Genomic DNA, 20,955 nt, shown 5'->3' on the forward strand with positions numbered 1-20,955 from the left:
CATGAACACATCACACTCTTCTCCCCCATTCACCTTCACTTGAACACATCACACTCTTCTCCCCCTCATTCAGCTTCACATGAACACATCACACCCTTCTCCCCCATTCAGCGTCACATGAACACATCACACTCTTCTCCCCCATTCACCTTCACCTGAACACATCACACTCTTCTCCCCCATTCAGCGTCACATGAACACATCACACTCTTCTCCCCCAATCAGCGTCACATGAACACATCACACTCTTCTCTCCCCCATTCAGCTTCACATGAACACATCACACTCTTCTCCCCTATTCAGCGTCACATGAACACATCACACCCTTCTCCCCCATTCACCTTCACCTGAACACATCACACTCTTCTCCCCCATTCACCTTCACCTGAACACTTCACACTCTTCTCCCCCATTCAGCGTCACATGAACACATCACACTCTTCTCCCCCATTCAGCGTCACATGAACACATCACACTCTTCTCCCCCTCATTCAGCGTCACATGAACACATCACACTCTTCTCCCCCATTCAGCATCACCTGAACACATCACACTCTTCTCCCCCATTCAGCTTCACATGAACACATCACACTCTTCTCCCCTATTCAGCGTCACCTGAACACATCACACTCTTCTCTCCCCCATTCAGCTTCACATGAACACATCACACTCTTCTCACCCACATTCAGCTTCACATGAACACATCACACTCTTCTACCCCATTCAGCGTCACATGAACACATCACACTCTTCTCCCCTATTAAGCGTCACATGAACACATCACACTCTTCTCTCCCACATTCACCTTCACATGAACACATCACACACTTCTCTCCCACATTCACCTTCACCTGAACACTTCACACTCTTCTCCCCCATTCAGCGTCACATGAATACATCACACTGTTCTCCCCCATTCAGCTTCACATGAACACATCACACCCTTCTCCCCCTCATTCAGCATCACAAAACACATCCCACTCTTCTCCCCCATTCAGCGTCACATGAACACATCACACTCTTCTCTCCCCCATTCAGCTTCACATGAACACATCACACTCTTCTCCCCGATTCACCCTCACATGAACACATCACACCCTTCTCCCCCATTCACCCTCACATGAACACATCACACTCTTCTCCCCCATTCACCTTCACATGAACACATCACACTCTTCTCCTCCATTCAGCTTCACATGAACACATCACACTCTTCTCCCCCATTCAGCGTCACATGAACACATCACACTCTTCTCCCCCATGCAGCGTCACATGAACACATCACGCTCTTCACCCCCATTCAGCGTCACATGAACACATCACGCCCTTCTCCCCCATTCAGCGTCACATGAACACATCACACCCTTCTCCCACATTCACCTTCACATGAACACATCACACCCTTCTCCCTCAATCAGCGTCACATGAACACATCACGCCCTTCTCCCCCATTCAGCGTCACATGAACACATCACACTCTTCTCCCCCATTCACCTTCACATGAACACATCACACTGTTCTCCCCCATTCACCTTCACATGAACACATCACACTCTTCTCCCCCATTCAGCGTCACATGAACACATCACACTCTTCTCCCCCATTCACCTTCACATGAACACATCACACTGTTCTCCCCCATTCACCTTCACATGAACACATCACACTCTTCTCTCCCCCATTCAGCTTCACATGAACACATCACACTCTTCTACATCATTCAGCGTCATAAGAACACATCACGCCCTTCTCCCCCATTCAGCTTCATATGAACACATCACACTCTTCTCCCCCATTCAGCGTCATAAGAACACATCACGCCCTTCTCCCCCATTCAGCGTCACATGAACACATCACACTCTTCTACATCATTCAGCGTCACAAGAACACATCACACTCTTCTTCCCCATTCAGCTTCACATGAACACATCACAGTCTTCTCTCCCATTCAGCGTCACATGAACACATCACACTCTTCTCCCCCATTCAGCTTCACATGAACACATCACACTCTTCTCCCCCATTCACCTTCACTTGAACACATCACACTCTTCTCCCCCTCATTCAGCATCACAAAACACATCACACTCTTCTCCCCCATTCAGCGTCACATGAATACATCACACTTTTTTCCCCCATTCAGCTTCACATGAACACATCACACTCTTCTACCCTATTCAGTGTCACATGAACACATCACACTCTTCTCCCCCATTCAGCTTCACATGAACACATCACACCCTTCTCCCCCTCATTCAGCATCACAAAACACATCACACTCTTCTCCCCCATTCAGCGTCACATGAACACATCACACCCTTCTCCCCCTCATTCAGCATCACAAAACACATCACACTCTTCTCTCCCCCATTCAGCTTCACATGAACACATCACACTCTTCTCCCCGATTCAGCTTCACATGAACACATCACACTCTTCTCCCCCCTTCACATGAACACATCACACCCTTCTCCCCCATTCAGCTTCACATGAAAACATCACACTCTTCTCCCCCTTACTCAGCCTCACATGAACACATCACACCCTTCTCCCCCATTCAGCTTCAAATGAACACATCACACTCTTCTCCCCCATTCACCTTCACATGAAAATATCACACTCTTCTCCCCCATTCACCTTCAGTTGAACACATCACACTCTTCTCCCCCATTCAGCGTCACATGAACACATCACACTCTTCTGCCCCCTTCACATGAACACATCACACTCTTCTCCCCGATTCACCCTCACATGAACACATCACACTCTTCTCCCCGATTCACCCTCACATGAACACATCACACCCTTCTCCCCCATTCACCCTCACATGAACACATCACACTCTTCTCCCCCATTCACCCTCACATGAACACATCACACTCTTCTCCCCTATGCAGTGTCACATGAACACATCACACTCTTCTCCCCCATTCAGCTTCACATGAACACATCACACCCTTCTCCCCCTCATTCAGCATCACAAAACACATCATACTCTTCTCCCCCATTCAGCTTCACATGAACACATCACACTCTTCTCCCCCATTCAGCTTCATATGAACACATCACACTGTTCTCCCCCATTCAGCTTCACTTAAACAAATCACACTCTTCTCCCTCATTCAGCGTCACATGAACAAATCACACTCTTCTCCCCTATTCAGCGTCGCATGAACACATCACACTCTTCTCCCCTCATTCAGCTTCACATGAACATATCACACTCTTTTACCCCATTCACCTTCACTTGAACACATCACACTCTTCTCCCCCATTCAGCTTCACATGAACACATCACACTCTTCTCCCCCTTTCAACGTCACTTGAACAAATTACACCATTCTCCCCCATTCAGCTTCACATGAAAACATCACACTCTTCTCCCCCCTTCACATGAACACATCACACCCTTCTCCCCCATTCAGCATCACATGAACACATCACACTCTTCTCCCCCATTCTCCTTCACATGAACACATCACACTCTTCTCCCCCATTCACCTTCACTTGAACACATCACAGTCTTCTCCCCCTCATTCAGCTTCACATGAACACATCACACTCTTCTCCCCCATTCTCCTTCACATGAACACATCTCACTCTTCTCCCCCTTTTAGCTTCACATGAACACATCACACTCTTCTCCCCCATTCACCTTCACTTGAACACATCACACTCTTCTCCCCCATTCAGCTTCACATGAACACATCACACTCTTCTCCCCCATTCAGCTTCACATGAACACATCACGCTCTTCTCCCCCATTTAGTTTCACATGAACACATCACACTCTTCCCCCCCATTCACCTTCACTTGAACACATCACACTCTTCTCCCCCATTCAGCTTCAGATGAACACATCACACTCTTCTCCCCCATTCAGCTTCACATGACCACATCACACGCTTCTCCCCCATTCAGCTTCACATGACCACATCACACGCTTCTCCCCCATTCAGCGTCATATGAACACATCACACTCTTCTCCCCCAATCAGCGTCACATGAACACATCACACTCTTCTCCCCCATTCAGGTTCACATGAACACATCACACCCTTCTCCCCCATTCACCTTCACATGAACACATCACACCCTTCTCCCCCATTCACCTACGCATGAACACATCACACTCTTCTCCCCCATTTATCTTCATATGAACACATCACACTCTTCTACCCCATTCAGCGTCACATGAACACATCATACTCTTCTCCCCCATTCACCCTCACATGAAAACATCACACCCTTCTCCCCCATTCACCTTCACATGAACACATCACACTCTTCTACCCCATTTATCTTCATATGAACACATCACACTCTTCTACCCCATTCAGCGTCACATGAACACATAACACTCTTCTCCCCCATTCAGCTTCACATGAACACATCACACCCTTCTCCCTCATTCACCTTCACATGAACACATCACACTCTTCTCCCCCATTTATCTTCATATGAACACATCACACTCTTCTCCCCCATTCACCTTCACATGAAAATATCACACTATTCTACCCCATTCAGCGTCACATGAACACATCACGCCCTTCTCCCCCATTCAGCGTCACATGAACACATCACACTCTTCTCCCCCATTCAGCTTCACATGAACACATCACAATCTTCTCTCCCATTCAGCGTCACATGAACACATCACACTCTTCTCCCCCATTCAGCTTCACATGAACACATCACACTCTTCTCCCCCATTCACCTTCACTTGAACACATCACACTCTTCTCCCCCTCATTCAGCATCACAAAACACATCACACTCTTCTCCCCCATTCACCTTCACTTGAACACATCACACTCTTCTCCCCCTCATTCAGCATCACAAAACACATCACACTCTTCTACCCTATTCAGTGTCACATGAACACATCACACTCTTCTCCCCCATTCAGCTTCACATGAACACATCACACCCTTCTCCCCCTCATTCAGCATCACAAAACACATCACACTCTTCTCCCCCATTCAGCGTCACATGAACACATCCCACTCTTCTCTCCCCCATTCAGCTTCACATGAACACATCACACTCTTCTCCCCGATTCAGCTTCACATGAACACATCACACTCTTCTCCCCCCTTCACATGAACACATCACACCCTTCTCCCCCCTTCAGCTTCAAATGAACACATCACACTCTTCTCCCCCATTCACCTTCACATGAAAATATCACACTCTTCTCCCCCATTCACCTTCAGTTGAACACATCACACTCTTCTCCCCCTCATTCAGCATCACAAAACACATCCCACTCTTCTCCCCCATTCAGCGTCACATGAACACATCACACTCTTCTCTCCCCCATTCAGCTTCACATGAACACATCACACTCTTCTGCCCCCTTCACATGAACACATCACACTCTTCTCCCCGATTCACCCTCACATGAACACATCACACTCTTCTCCCCGATTCACCCTCACATGAACACATCACACCCTTCTCCCCCATTCACCCTCACATGAACACATCACACTCTTTTCCCCGTTTCACCCTCACATGAACACATCACACCCTTCTCCCCCATTCACCTTCACATGAACACATCACACTCTTCTCCTCCATTCAACGTCACATGAACACATCACACCCTTCTCCCACATTCACCTTCACATGAACACATCACACCCTTCTCCCTCAATCAGCGTCACATGAACACATCACGCCCTTCTCCCCCATTCAGCGTCACATGAACACATCACACTCTTCTCCCCCATTCACCTTCACATGAACACATCACGCTCTTCTCCCCCATTTAGTTTCACATGAACACATCACACTCTTCCCCCCCATTCACCTTCACTTGAACACATCACACTCTTCTCCCCCATTCAGCGTCACATGAACACATCACACGCTTCTCCCCCATTCAGCATCACATGAACACATCACACTCGTCTCCCCCATTCAGCTTCACATGAACACATCACACCCTTCTCCCCCTCATTCAGCATCACAAAACACATCACACTCTTCTCCCCCATTCAGCTTCACATGAACACATCACACTCTTCTCCCCCATTCACCTTCACATTAACACATCACACTCTTCTCCCCCATTCAGCATCACATGAACACATCACACTCTTCTCCCCCATTCAGCTTCACATGAACACATCACACCCTTCTCCCCCTCATTCAGCATCACAAAACACATCACACTCTTCTCCCCCATTCAGCTTCACATGAACACATCACACTCTTCTCCCCCATTCAGCTTCATATGAACACATCACACTGTTCTCCCCCATTCAGCTTCACTTAAACAAATCACACTCTTCTCCCTCATTCAGCGTCACATGAACAAATCACACTCTTCTACCCCATTCAGCGTCACATGAACACATCACACTCTTCTCCCCCATTCAGCGTCACAAGAACAAATCACGCCCTTCTCCCCCATTCAGCGTCACATGAACACATCACACACTCTTCTCCCCCATTCAGCTTCACATGAACACATCACACTCTTCTCCCCCATTCACCTTCACTTGAACACATCACACTCTTCTCCCCCTCATTCAGCATCACAAAACACATCACACTCTTCTCCCCCATTCAGCGTCACATGAATACATCACACTTTTTTCCCCCATTCAGCTTCACATGAACACATCACACTCTTCTACCCTATTCAGTGTCACATGAACACATCACACTCTTCTCCCCCATTCAGCTTCACATGAACACATCACACCCTTCTCCCCCTCATTCAGCATCACAAAACACATCACACTCTTCTCCCCCATTCAGCGTCACATGAACACATCCCACTCTTCTCTCCCCCATTCAGCTTCACATGAACACATCACACTCTTCTCCCCGATTCAGCTTCACATGAACACATCACACTCTTCTCCCCCCTTCACATGAACACATCACACCCTTCTCCCCCATTCAGCTTCACATGAAAACATCACACTCTTCTCCCCCTTACTCAACCTCACATGAACACATCACACCCTTCTCCCCCATTCAGCTTCAAATGAACACATCACACTCTTCTCCCCCATTCACCTTCACATGAAAATATCACACTCTTCTCCCCCATTCACCTTTAGTTGAACACATCACACTCTTCTCCCCCTCATTCAGCATCACAAAACACATCCCACTCTTCTCCCCCATTCAGCGTCACATGAACACATCACACTCTTCTCTCCCCCATTCAGCTTCACATGAACACATCACACTCTTCTCCCCGATTCACCCTCACATGAACACATCACACTCTTCTCCCCGATTCACCCTCACATGAACACATCACACCCTTCTCCCCCATTCACCCTTACATGAACACATCACACTCTTCTCCCCCATTCACCTTCACATGAACACATCACACTCTTCTCCCCCATTCAGCTTCACATGAACACATCACACTCTTCTCCCCCATTCAGCGTCACATGAACACATCACACTCTTCTCCCCCATGCAGCGTCACATGAACACATCACACTCTTCCCCCCCATTCACCTTCACTTGAACACATCACACTCTTCTCCCCCATTCACCCTCACATGAACACATCACACTCTTCTCCCCGATTCACCCTCACATGAACACATCACACCCTTCTCCCCCATTCACCCTCACATGAACACATCACACTCTTCTCCCCCATTCACCTTCACATGAACACATCACACTCTTCTCCTCCATTCAGCGTCACACGAACACATCACACTCTTCTCCCCCATGCAGCGTCACATGAACACATCACGCTCTTCTCCCCCATTCAGCGTCACATGAACACATCACACCCTTCTCCCACATTCACCTTCACATGAACACATCACGCTCTTCTCCCCCATTTAGTTTCACATGAACACATCACACTCTTCCCCCCCATTCACCTTCACTTGAACACATCACACTCTTCTCCCTCAATCAGCGTCACATGAACACATCACGCCCTTCTCCCCCATTCAGCGTCACATGAACACATCACACTCTTCTCCCCCATTCACCTTCACATGAACACATCACGCTCTTCTCCCCCATTTAGTTTCACATGAACACATCACACTCTTCCCCCCCATTCACCTTCACTTGAACACATCACACTCTTCTCCCCCATTCAGCGTCACATGAACACATCACACGCTTCTCCCCATTCAGCTTCAGATGAACACATCACACTCTTCTCCCCCATTCAGCATCACATGAACACATCACACTCTTCTCCCCCATTCAGCTTCACATGAACACATCACACCCTTCTCCCCCTCATTCAGCATCACAAAACACATCACACTCTTCTCCCCCATTCAGCTTCACATGAACACATCACACTCTTCTCCCCCATTCACCTTCACATTAACACATCACACTCTTCTCCCCCATTCAGCATCACATGAACACATCACACTCTTCTCCCCCATTCAGCTTCACATGAACACATCACACCCTTCTCCCCCTCATTCAGCATCACAAAACACATCACACTCTTCTCCCCCATTCAGCTTCACATGAACACATCACACTCTTCTCCCCCATTCAGCTTCATATGAACACATCACACTGTTCTCCCCCATTCAGCTTCACTTAAACAAATCACACTCTTCTCCCTCATTCAGCGTCACATGAACAAATCACACTCTTCTACCCCATTCAGCGTCACATGAACACATCACACTCTTCTCCCCCATTCAGCGTCACAAGAACAAATCACGCCCTTCTCCCCCATTCAGCGTCACATGAACACATCACACACTCTTCTCCCCCATTCAGCTTCACATGAACACATCACACTCTTCTCCCCCATTCACCTTCACTTGAACACATCACACTCTTCTCCCCCTCATTCAGCATCACAAAACACATCACACTCTTCTCCCCCATTCAGCTTCACATGAACACATCACACTCTTCTCCCCCATTCAGCTTCACATGAACACATCACACCCTTCTCCCCCTCATTCAGCATCACAAAACACATCACACTCTTCTCCCCCATTCAGCGTCACATGAACACATCCCACTCTTCTCTCCCCCATTCAGCTTCACATGAACACATCACACTCTTCTCCCCGATTCAGCTTCACATGAACACATCACACTCTTCTCCCCCCTTCACATGAACACATCACACCCTTCTCCCCCATTCAGCTTCACATGAAAACATCACACTCTTCTCCCCCTTACTCAACCTCACATGAACACATCACACCCTTCTCCCCCATTCAGCTTCAAATGAACACATCACACTCTTCTCCCCCATTCACCTTCACATGAAAATATCACACTCTTCTCCCCCATTCACCTTTAGTTGAACACATCACACCCTTCTCCCCCTCATTCAGCATCACAAAACACATCCCACTCTTCTCCCCCATTCAGCGTCACATGAACACAGCACACTCTTCTCTCCCCCATTCAGCTTCACATGAACACATCACACTCTTCTGCCCCCTTCACATGAACACATCACACTCTTCTCCCCGATTCACCCTCACATGAACACATCACACTCTTCTCCCCGATTCACCCTCACATGAACACATCACACCCTTCTCCCCCATTCACCCTTACATGAACACATCACACTCTTCTCCCCCATTCACCTTCACATGAACACATCACACTCTTCTCCCCCATTCAGCTTCACATGAACACATCACACTCTTCTCCCCCATTCAGCGTCACATGAACACATCACACTCTTCTCCCCCATTCAGCGTCACATGAACACATCACACTCTTCCCCCCCATTCACCTTCACTTGAACACATCACACTCTTCTCCCCCATTCACCCTCACATGAACACATCACACTCTTCTCCCCCATTCACCTTCACATGAACACATCACACTCTTCTCCTCCATTCAGCTTCACATGAACACATCACACTCTTCTCCCCCATTCAGCGTCACATGAACACATCACACTCTTCTCCCCCATGCAGCGTCACATGAACACATCACGCTCTTCTCCCCCATTCAGCGTCACATGAACACATCACGCCCTTCTCCCCCATTCAGCGTCACATGAACACATCACACTCTTCTCCCCCATTCACCTTCACATGAACACATCACACTCTTCTCCCCCATTCAGCGTCACATGAACACATCACACTCTTCTCCATCATTCACCTTCACATGAACACATCACACCCTTCTCCCTCAATCAGCGTCACATGAACACATCACGCCCTTCTCCCCCATTCAGCGTCACATGAACACATCACACTCTTCTCCCCCATTCACCTTCACATGAACACATCACGCTCTTCTCCCCCATTCAGCGTCACATGAACACATCACACTCTTCTCCCCCATTCACCTTCACATGAACACATCACGCTCTTCTCCCCCATTCAGCGTCACATGAACACATCACACCCTTCTCCCCCTCATTCAGCATCACAAAACACATCACACTCTTCTCCCCCATTCAGTGTCACATGAACACATCACACTCTTCTCCCCCATTCAGCTTCACATGAACACATCACACCCTTCTCCCCCTCATTCAGCATCACAAAACACATCACACTCTTCTCCCCTATTCAGTGTCACATGAACACATCACACTCTTCTCCCCCATTCAGCTTCACATGAACACATCACACCCTTCTCCCCCTCATTCAGCATCACAAAACACATCACACTCTTCTCCCCCATTCAGCTTCACATGAACACATCACACTCTTCTCCCCCATTCAGCTTCATATGAACACATCACACTGTTCTCCCCCATTCAGCTTCACTTAAACAAATCACACTCTTCTCCCTCATTCAGCGTCACATGAACAAATCACACTCTTCTCCCCTATTCAGTGTCACATGAACAAATCACACTCTTCTCCCTCATTCAGCGTCACATGAACAAATCACACTCTTCTCCCCTATTCAGCGTCACATGAACACATCACACTCTTCTCCCCTATTCAGTGTCACATGAACACATCACACTGTTCTCCCCCATTCAGCTTCACATGAACACATCACGCCCTTCTCCCCCTCATTCAGCATCACAAAACAAATCACACTCTTCTCTCCCCCATTCAGCTTCACATGAACACATCACACTCTTCTCCCTCACACATGAACACATCACACTCTTCTCCCCCATTCAGCGTCACATGAACACATCACACTCTTCTCTCCCCCATTCAGCTTCACATGAACACATCACACTCTTCTCCCCCTTTCAACGTCACTTGAACACATCACACTCTTCTCCCCCATTCAGCTTCACATGAACACATCACACCATTCTCCCCCATTCAGCTTCACATGAAAACATCACACTCTTCTCCCCCTTCACATGAACACATCACACCCTTCTCCCCCATTCAGCATCACATGAACACATCACACTCTTCTCCCCCATTCACCTTCACTTGAACACATCACAGTCTTCTCCCCCTCATTCAGCTTCACATGAACACATCACACTCTTCTCCCCCATTCTCCTTCACATGAACACATCACACTCTTCTCCCCCATTCAGCTTCACATGAACACATCACGCTCTTCTCCCCCATTCACCTTCACTTGAACACATCACACTCTTCTCCCCCATTCAGCGTCACATGAACACATCACACGCTTCTCCCCCATTCAGCTTCAGATGAACACATCACACTCTTCTCCCACATTCAGCTTCACATGACCACATCACACGCTTCTCCCCCATTCAGCTTCACATGAACACATCACACTTTTCTCCCTCATTCAGCTTCACATGAACACATCACACTCTTCTCCCCGATTCACCCTCACATGAACACATCACACCCTTCTCCCCCATTCACCTACGCATGAACACATCACACTCTTCTCCCCCATTCAGCGTCACATGAACACATCACACTCTTCTCCCCCATTCACCCTCACATGAACACATCACACCCTTCTCCCCCATTCACCTACGCATGAACACATCACACTCTTCTCCCCCATTCAGCTTCACATGAACACATCACACTCTTCTCCCCGATTCACCCTCACATGAACACATCACACCCTTCTCCCCCATTCACCTTCGCATGAACACATCACACTCTTCTACCCCATTTATCTTCATATGAACAAATCACACTCTTCTACCCCATTCAGCGTCACATGAACACATCACACTCTTCTCCCCCATTCAGCTTCACATGAATACATCACACTTTTTTCCCCCATTCAGCTTCACATGAACACATCACACTCTTCTACCCCATTCAGCGTCACATGAACACATCACACTCTTCTCCCCCATTCAGCTTCACATGAATACATCACACTCTTCTCCCCCTCATTCAGCATCACAAAACACATCACACTCTTCTCCCCCATTCAGCGTCACATGAACACATCACACTCTTCTCTCCCCCATTCAGCTTCACATGAACACATCACACTCTTCTCCCCGATTCAGCTTCACATGAACACATCACACTCTTCTCCCCCCTTCACATGAACACATCACACCCTTCTCCCCCATTCAGCTTCACATGAAAACATCACACTCTTCTCCCCCTTACTCAGCCTCACATGAACACATCACACCCTTCTCCCCCATTCAGCTTCAAATGAACACATCACACTCTTCTCCCCCATTCACCTTCACATGAAAATATCACACTCTTCTCCCCCATTCACCTTCAGTTGAACACATCACACTCTTCTCCCCCTCATTCAGCTTCACATGAAAACATCACACCCTTCTCCCCCATTCAGCGTCACATGAACACATCACACTCTTCTCCCCCATTCAGCATCACATGAACACATCACACTCTTCTCCCCCATTCACCTTCACCTGAACACACTACACTCTTCTCCCCCATTCAGCATCACATGAACACACTACACTCTTCTCCCCCATTCAGCATCACATGAACACATCACACTCTTCTCCCCCATTCAGCTTCACATGAACACATCACACTCTTCTCCCCCATTCAGCGTCACATGAACACATCACACTCTTCTCCCCCTCATTCAGCATCACATGAACACATCACACTCTTCTCCCCCATTCAGCGTCACATGAACACATCACACTTCTCCCCCTCATTCAGCGTCACATGAACAAATCACACCCTTCTCCCCTACTCAGCGTCACATGAACACATCACACTCTTCTCCCCCTCATTCAGCATCACATGAACACATCACACTCTTCTCCCCCATTCAGCGTCACGTGAACACATCACACTCTTCTCCCCCATTCAGCGTCACATGAACACATCACACTTTTCTCCCCCATTCAGCGTCACATGAATACATCACTCTCTTCTACCCCATTCAGCGTCACATGAACACATCACACCCTTCTCCCTCATTCAGCTTCACATGAACACATCACACCCTTCTCCCCCATTCAGCGTCACATGAACACATCACACTTTTCTCCCCCATTCAGCGTCACATGAATACATCACTCTCTTCTACCCCTTTCAGCGTCACATGAACACATCACACTTTTCTCCCTCATTCAGCTTCACATGAACACATCACACCCTCCTCCCCCTCATTCAGCATCACAAAACACATCACACTCTTCTCCCACATTCAGCGTCACATGAACACATCACACCCTCCTCCCCCTCATTCAGCATCACAAATCACATCACACTCTTCTCCCCCATTCAGCGTCACATGAACACATCACACTCTTCTCTCCCCCATTCAGCTTCACATGAACACATCACACTCTTCTCCCCCCTTCACATGAACACATCACACTCTTCTCCCCCCTTCACATGAACACATCACACCCTCCTTCCCCTCATTCAGCATCACAAAACACATCACGCTCTTCTCCCCCATTTAGTTTCACATGAACACATCACACTCTTCCCCCCCATTCACCTTCACTTGAACACATCACACTCTTCTCCCCCATTCAGCGTCACATGAACACATCACACGCTTCTCCCCCATTCAGCTTCAGATGAACACATCACACCCTTCTCCCCCTCATCCAGCATCACAAAACACATCACACTCTTCTCCCCCATTCAGCGTCACATGAACACATCACACTCTTCTCCCCTATTCAGCTTCACATGAACACATCACACCCTTCTCCCCCTCATTCAGCATCACAAAACACATCACACTCTTCTCCCCCATTCAGCTTCACATGAACACATCACACTGTTCTCCCCCATTCAGCTTCACATGAACACATCACACTGTTCTCCCCCATTCAGCTTCACTTAAACAAATCACACTCTTCTCCCTCATTCAGCGTCACATGAACAAATCAAACTCTTCTCCCCTATTCAGCGTCGCATGAACACATCACACTCTTCTCCCCTATTCAGTGTCACATGAACACATCACACTCTTCTCCCCCATTCAGCTTCACATGAACACATCACACCCTTCTCCCCCTCATTCAGCATCACAAAACACATCACACTCTTCTCCCCCATTCAGCTTCACATGAACACATCACACTCTTCTCCCCCATTCAGCTTCACATGAACACATCACACTGTTCTCCCCCATTCAGCTTCACATGAACAAATCACACTCTTCTCCCCTATTCAGCGTCGCCTGAACACATCACACTCTTCTCCCCTCATTCAGCTTCACATGAACATATCACACTCTTCTCCCTCACACATGAACACATCACACTCTTCTCCCCCATTCAGCGTCACATGAACACATCACACTCTTCTCTCCCCCATTCAGCTTCACATGAACACATCACACTCTTCTCCCCCTTTCAACGTCACTTGAACACATCACACTCTTCTCCCCCATTCAGCTTCACATGAACACATCACACCATTCTCCCCCATTCAGCTTCACATGAACACATCACACTCTTCTCCCCCCTTCACATGAACACATCACACCCTTCTCCCCCATTCAGCATCACATGAACACATCACACTCTTCTTCCCCATTCACCTTCACTTGAACACATCACAGTCTTCTCCCCCTCATTCAGCTTCACATGAACACATCACACTCTTCTCCCCCATTCTCCTTCACATGACCACATCTCACTCTTCTCCCCCTTTTAGCTTCACATGAACACATCACACTCTTCTCCCCCATTCAGCTTCACATGAACACATCACACTCTTCTCCCCCATTCTCCTTCACTTGAACACATCACACTCTTCTCCCCCATTCAGCTTCACATGAACACATCACACTCTTCTCCCCCATTCAGCTTCACATGAACACATCACGCTCTTCTCCCACATTTAGTTTCACATGAACACATCACACTCTTCTCCCCCATTCACCTTCACTTGAACACATCACACTCTTCTCCCCCATTCAGCGTCACATGAACACATCACACTCTTCCCCCCCATTCACCTTCACTTGAACACATCACACTCTTCTCCCCCATTCAGCTTCAGATGAACACATCACACTCTTCTCCCCCATTCAGCTTCAGATGAACACATCACACTCTTCTCCCCCATTCAGCTTCAGATGAACACATCACACTCTTCTCCCCCATTCAGCTTCAGATGAACACATCACACTCTTCTCCCCCATTCAGCTTCACATGACCACATCACACGCTTCTCCCCCATTCAGCTTCACATGAACACATCACACTCTTCTCCCCTATTCAGCGTCACATGAACACATCACACTCTTCTCCCCCATTCAGCGTCACATGAACACATCACACTCTTCTCCCCCATTCAGCGTCACATGAATACATCACTCTCTTCTACCCCATTCAGCGTCACATGAACACATCACACCCTTCTCCCTCATTCAGCTTCACATGAACACATCACACCCTTCTCCCCCATTCAGCGTCACATGAACACATCACACTTTTCTCCCCCATTCAGCGTCACATGAATACATCACTCTCTTCTACCCCATTCAGCGTCACATGAACACATCACACTTTTCTCCCTCATTCAGCTTCACATGAACACATCACACTCTTCTCCCCTATTCAGCTTCACATGAACACATCACACCCTCCTCCCCCTCATTCAGCATCACAAAACACATCACACTCTTCTCCCCCATTCAGCGTCACATGAACACATCACACTCTTCTCTCCCCCATTCAGCTTCACATGAACACATCACACTCTTCTCCCCCCTTCACATGAACACATCACACTCTTCTCCCCCCTTCACATGAACACATCACACCCTCCTTCCCCTCATTCAGCATCACAAAACACATCACGCTCTTCTCCCCCATTTAGTTTCACATGAACACATCACACTCTTCCCCCCCATTCACCTTCACTTGAACACATCACACTCTTCTCCCCCATTCAGCTTCACATGAACACATCACACCCTCCTCCCCCTCATTCAGCATCACAAAACACATCACACTCTTCTCCCCCATTCAGCGTCACATGAACACATCACACCCTCCTCCCCCTCATTCAGCATCACAAATCACATCACACTCTTCTCCCCCATTCAGCGTCACATGAACACATCACACTCTTCTCTCCCCCATTCAGCTTCACATGAACACATCACACTCTTCTCCCCCCTTCACATGAACACATCACACTCTTCTCCCCCCTTCACATGAACACATCACACCCTCCTTCCCCTCATTCAGCATCACAAAACACATCACGCTCTTCTCCCCCATTTAGTTTCACATGAACACATCACACTCTTCCCCCCCATTCACCTTCACTTGAACACATCACACTCTTCTCCCCCATTCAGCGTCACATGAACACATCACACGCTTCTCCCCCATTCAGCTTCAGATGAACACATCACACCCTTCTCCCCCTCATCCAGCATCACATGAACACATCACACTTTTCTCCCCCATTCAGCGTCACATGAATACATCACTCTCTTCTACCCCATTCAGCGTCACATGAACACATCACACTTTTCTCCCTCATTCAGCTTCACATGAACACATCACACTCTTCTCCCCTATTCAGCTTCACATGAACACATCACACCCTCCTCCCCCTCATTCAGCATCACAAAACACATCACACTCTTCTCCCCCATTCAGCGTCACATGAACACATCACACTCTTCTCTCCCCCATTCAGCTTCACTTGAACACATCACACTCTTCTCCCCCCTTCACATGAACACATCACACTCTTCTCCCCCCTTCACATGAACACATCACACCCTCCTTCCCCTCATTCAGCATCACAAAACACATCACGCTCTTCTCCCCCATTTAGTTTCACATGAACACATCACACTCTTCCCCCCCATTCACCTTCACTTGAACACATCACACTCTTCTCCCCCATTCAGCTTCACATGAACACATCACACCCTCCTCCCCCTCATTCAGCATCACAAAACACATCACACTCTTCTCCCCCATTCAGCGTCACATGAACACATCACACCCTCCTCCCCCTCATTCAGCATCACAAATCACATCACACTCTTCTCCCCCATTCAGCGTCACATGAACACATCACACTCTTCTCTCCCCCATTCAGCTTCACATGAACACATCACACTCTTCTCCCCCCTTCACATGAACACATCACACTCTTCTCCCCCCTTCACATGAACACATCACACCCTCCTTCCCCTCATTCAGCATCACAAAACACATCACGCTCTTCTCCCCCATTTAGTTTCACATGAACACATCACACTCTTCCCCCCCATTCACCTTCACTTGAACACATCACACTCTTCTCCCCCATTCAGCGTCACATGAACACATCACACGCTTCTCCCCCATTCAGCTTCACAAAACACATCACACTCTTCTCCCCCATTCAGCGTCACATGAACACATCACACTCTTCTCCCCTATTCAGCTTCACATGAACACATCACACCCTTCTCCCCCTCATTCAGCATCACAAAACACATCACACTCTTCTCCCCCATTCAGCTTCACATGAACACATCACACTCTTCTCCTCCATTCAGCTTCATATGAACACATCACACTGTTCTCCCCCATTCAGCTTCACTTAAACAAATCACACTCTTCTCCCCTATTCAGCGTCGCATGAACACATCACACTCTTCTCCCCTATTCAGTGTCACATGAACACATCACACTCTTCTCCCCCATTCAGCTTCACATGAACACATCACACCCTTCTCCCCCTCATTCAGCATCACAAAACACATCACACTCTTCTCCCCCATTCAGCTTCACATGAACACATCACACTCTTCTCCCCCATTCAGCTTCACATGAACACATCACACTGTTCTCCCCCATTCAGCTTCACATGAACAAATCACACTCTTCTCCCCTATTCAGCGTCGCATGAACACATCACACTCTTCTCCCCTCATTCAGCTTCATATGAACATATCACACTCTTCTCCCTCACACATGAACACATCACACTCTTCTCCCCCATTCAGCTTCACATGAACACATCACACTCTTCTCCCCCTTTCAACGTCACTTGAACACATCACACTCTTCTCCCCCATTCAGCTTCACATGAACACATCACACCATTCTCCCCCATTCAGCTTCACATGAACACATCACACTCTTCTCCCCCCTTCACATGAACACATCACACCCTTCTCCCCCATTCAGCATCACATGAACACATCACACTCTTCTCCCCCATTCACCTTCACTTGAACACATCACAGTCTTCTCCCCCTCATTCAGCTTCACATGAACACATCACACTCTTCTCCCCCATTCTCCTTCACATGACCACATCTCACTCTTCTCCCCCTTTTAGCTTCACATGAACACATCACACTCTTCTCCCCCATTCAGCTTCACATGAACACATCACACTCTTCTCCCCCATTCTCCTTCACTTGAACACATCACACTCTTCTCCCCCATTCAGCTTCACATGAACACATCACACTCTTCTCCCCCATTCAGCTTCACATGAACACATCACGCTCTTCTCCCACATTTAGTTTCACATGAACACATCACACTCTTCTCCCCCATTCACCTTCACTTGAACACATCACACTCTTCTCCCCCATTCAGCGTCACATGAACACATCACACTCTTCCCCCCCATTCACCTTCACTTGAACACATCACACTCTTCTCCCCCATTCAGCGTCACATGAACACATCACACGCTTCTCCCCCATTCAGCTTCAGATGAACACATCACACTCTTCTCCCCCATTCAGCTTCACATGACCACATCACACGCTTCTCCCCCATTCAGCTTCACATGAACACATCACACCCTTCTCCCCTATTCAGCGTCACATGAACACATCACACTTCTCCCCCTCATTCAGCGTCACATGAACACATCACACTCTTCTCCCCCATTCAGCGTCACATGAATACATCACTCTCTTCTACCCCATTCAGCGTCACATGAACACATCACACCCTTCTCCCTCATTCAGCTTCACATGAACACATCACACCCTTCTCCCCCATTCAGCGTCACATGAACACATCACACTTTTCTCCCCCATTCAGCGTCACATGAATACATCACTCTCTTCTACCCCATTCAGCGTCACATGAACACATCACACTTTTCTCCCTCATTCAGCTTCACATGAACACATCACACTCTTCTCCCCTATTCAGCTTCACATGAACACATCACACCCTCCTCCCCCTCATTCAGCATCACAAAACACATCACACTCTTCTCCCCCATTCAGCGTCACATGAACACATCACACTCTTCTCTCCCCCATTCAGCTTCACATGAACACATCACACTCTTCTCCCCCCTTCACATGAACACATCACACCCTCCTTCCCCTCATTCAGCATCACAAAACACATCACGCTCTTCTCCCCCATTTATTTTCACATGAACACATCACACTCTTCCCCCCCATTCACCTTCACTTGAACACATCACACTCTTCTCCCCCATTCAGCGTCACATGAACACATCACACGCTTCTCCCCCATTCAGCTTCAGATGAACACATCACACTCTTCTCCCCCATTCACCTTCACATGAACACATCACACTCTTCTCCCCCATTCAGCGTCACATGAACACATCACACTCTTCTCCCCTATTCAGCTTCACATGAACACATCACACCCTTCTCCCCCTCATTCAGCATCACAAAACACATCACACTCTTCTCCCCCATTCAGCTTCACATGAACACATCACACTCTTCTCCCCCATTCAGCGTCACATGAACACATCACACTCTTCTCCCCTATTCAGCTTCACATGAACACATCACACCCTTCTCCCCCTCATTCAGCATCACAAAACACATCACACTCTTCTCCTCCATTCAGCTTCATATGAACACATCACACTGTTCTCCCCCATTCAGCGTCACATGAACAAATCACACTCTTCTCCCCTATTCAGCGTCGCATGAACACATCACACTCTTCTCCCCTATTCAGTGTCACATGAACACATCACACTCTTCTCCCCCATTCAGCTTCACATGAACACATCACACCCTTCTCCCCCTCATTCAGCATTACAAAACACATCACACTCTTCTCCCCCATTCAGCTTCACATGAACACATCACACTCTTCTCCCCCATTCAGCTTCACATGAACACATCACACTGTTCTCCCCCATTCAGCTTCACATGAACACATCACACTCTTCTCCCCTATTCAGCGTCGCATGAACACATCACACTCTTCTCCCCTCATTCAGCTTCACATGAACATATCACACTCTTCTCCCTCACACATGAACACATCACACTCTTCTCCCCCATTCAGCGTCACATGAACACATCACACTCTTCTCCCCCTTTCAACGTCACTTGAACACATCACACTCTTCTCCCCCATTCAGCTTCACATGAACACATCACACCATTCTCCCCCATTCAGTTTCACATGAAAACATCACACTCTTCTCCCCCCTTCACATGAACACATCACACCCTTCTCCCCCATTCAGCATCACATGAACACATCACACTCTTCTCCCCCATTCACCTTCACTTGAACACATCACAGTCTTCTCCCCCTCATTCAGCTTCACATGAACACATCACACTCTTCTCCCCCATTCTCCTTCACATGAACACATCTCACTCTTCTTCC

The sequence above is a fragment of the Lampris incognitus genome, chromosome 3 (genome assembly GCF_029633865.1).
Source record: "Lampris incognitus isolate fLamInc1 chromosome 3, fLamInc1.hap2, whole genome shotgun sequence".
In the NCBI taxonomy this organism is placed as follows: Eukaryota; Metazoa; Chordata; class Actinopteri; order Lampriformes; family Lampridae; genus Lampris; species Lampris incognitus.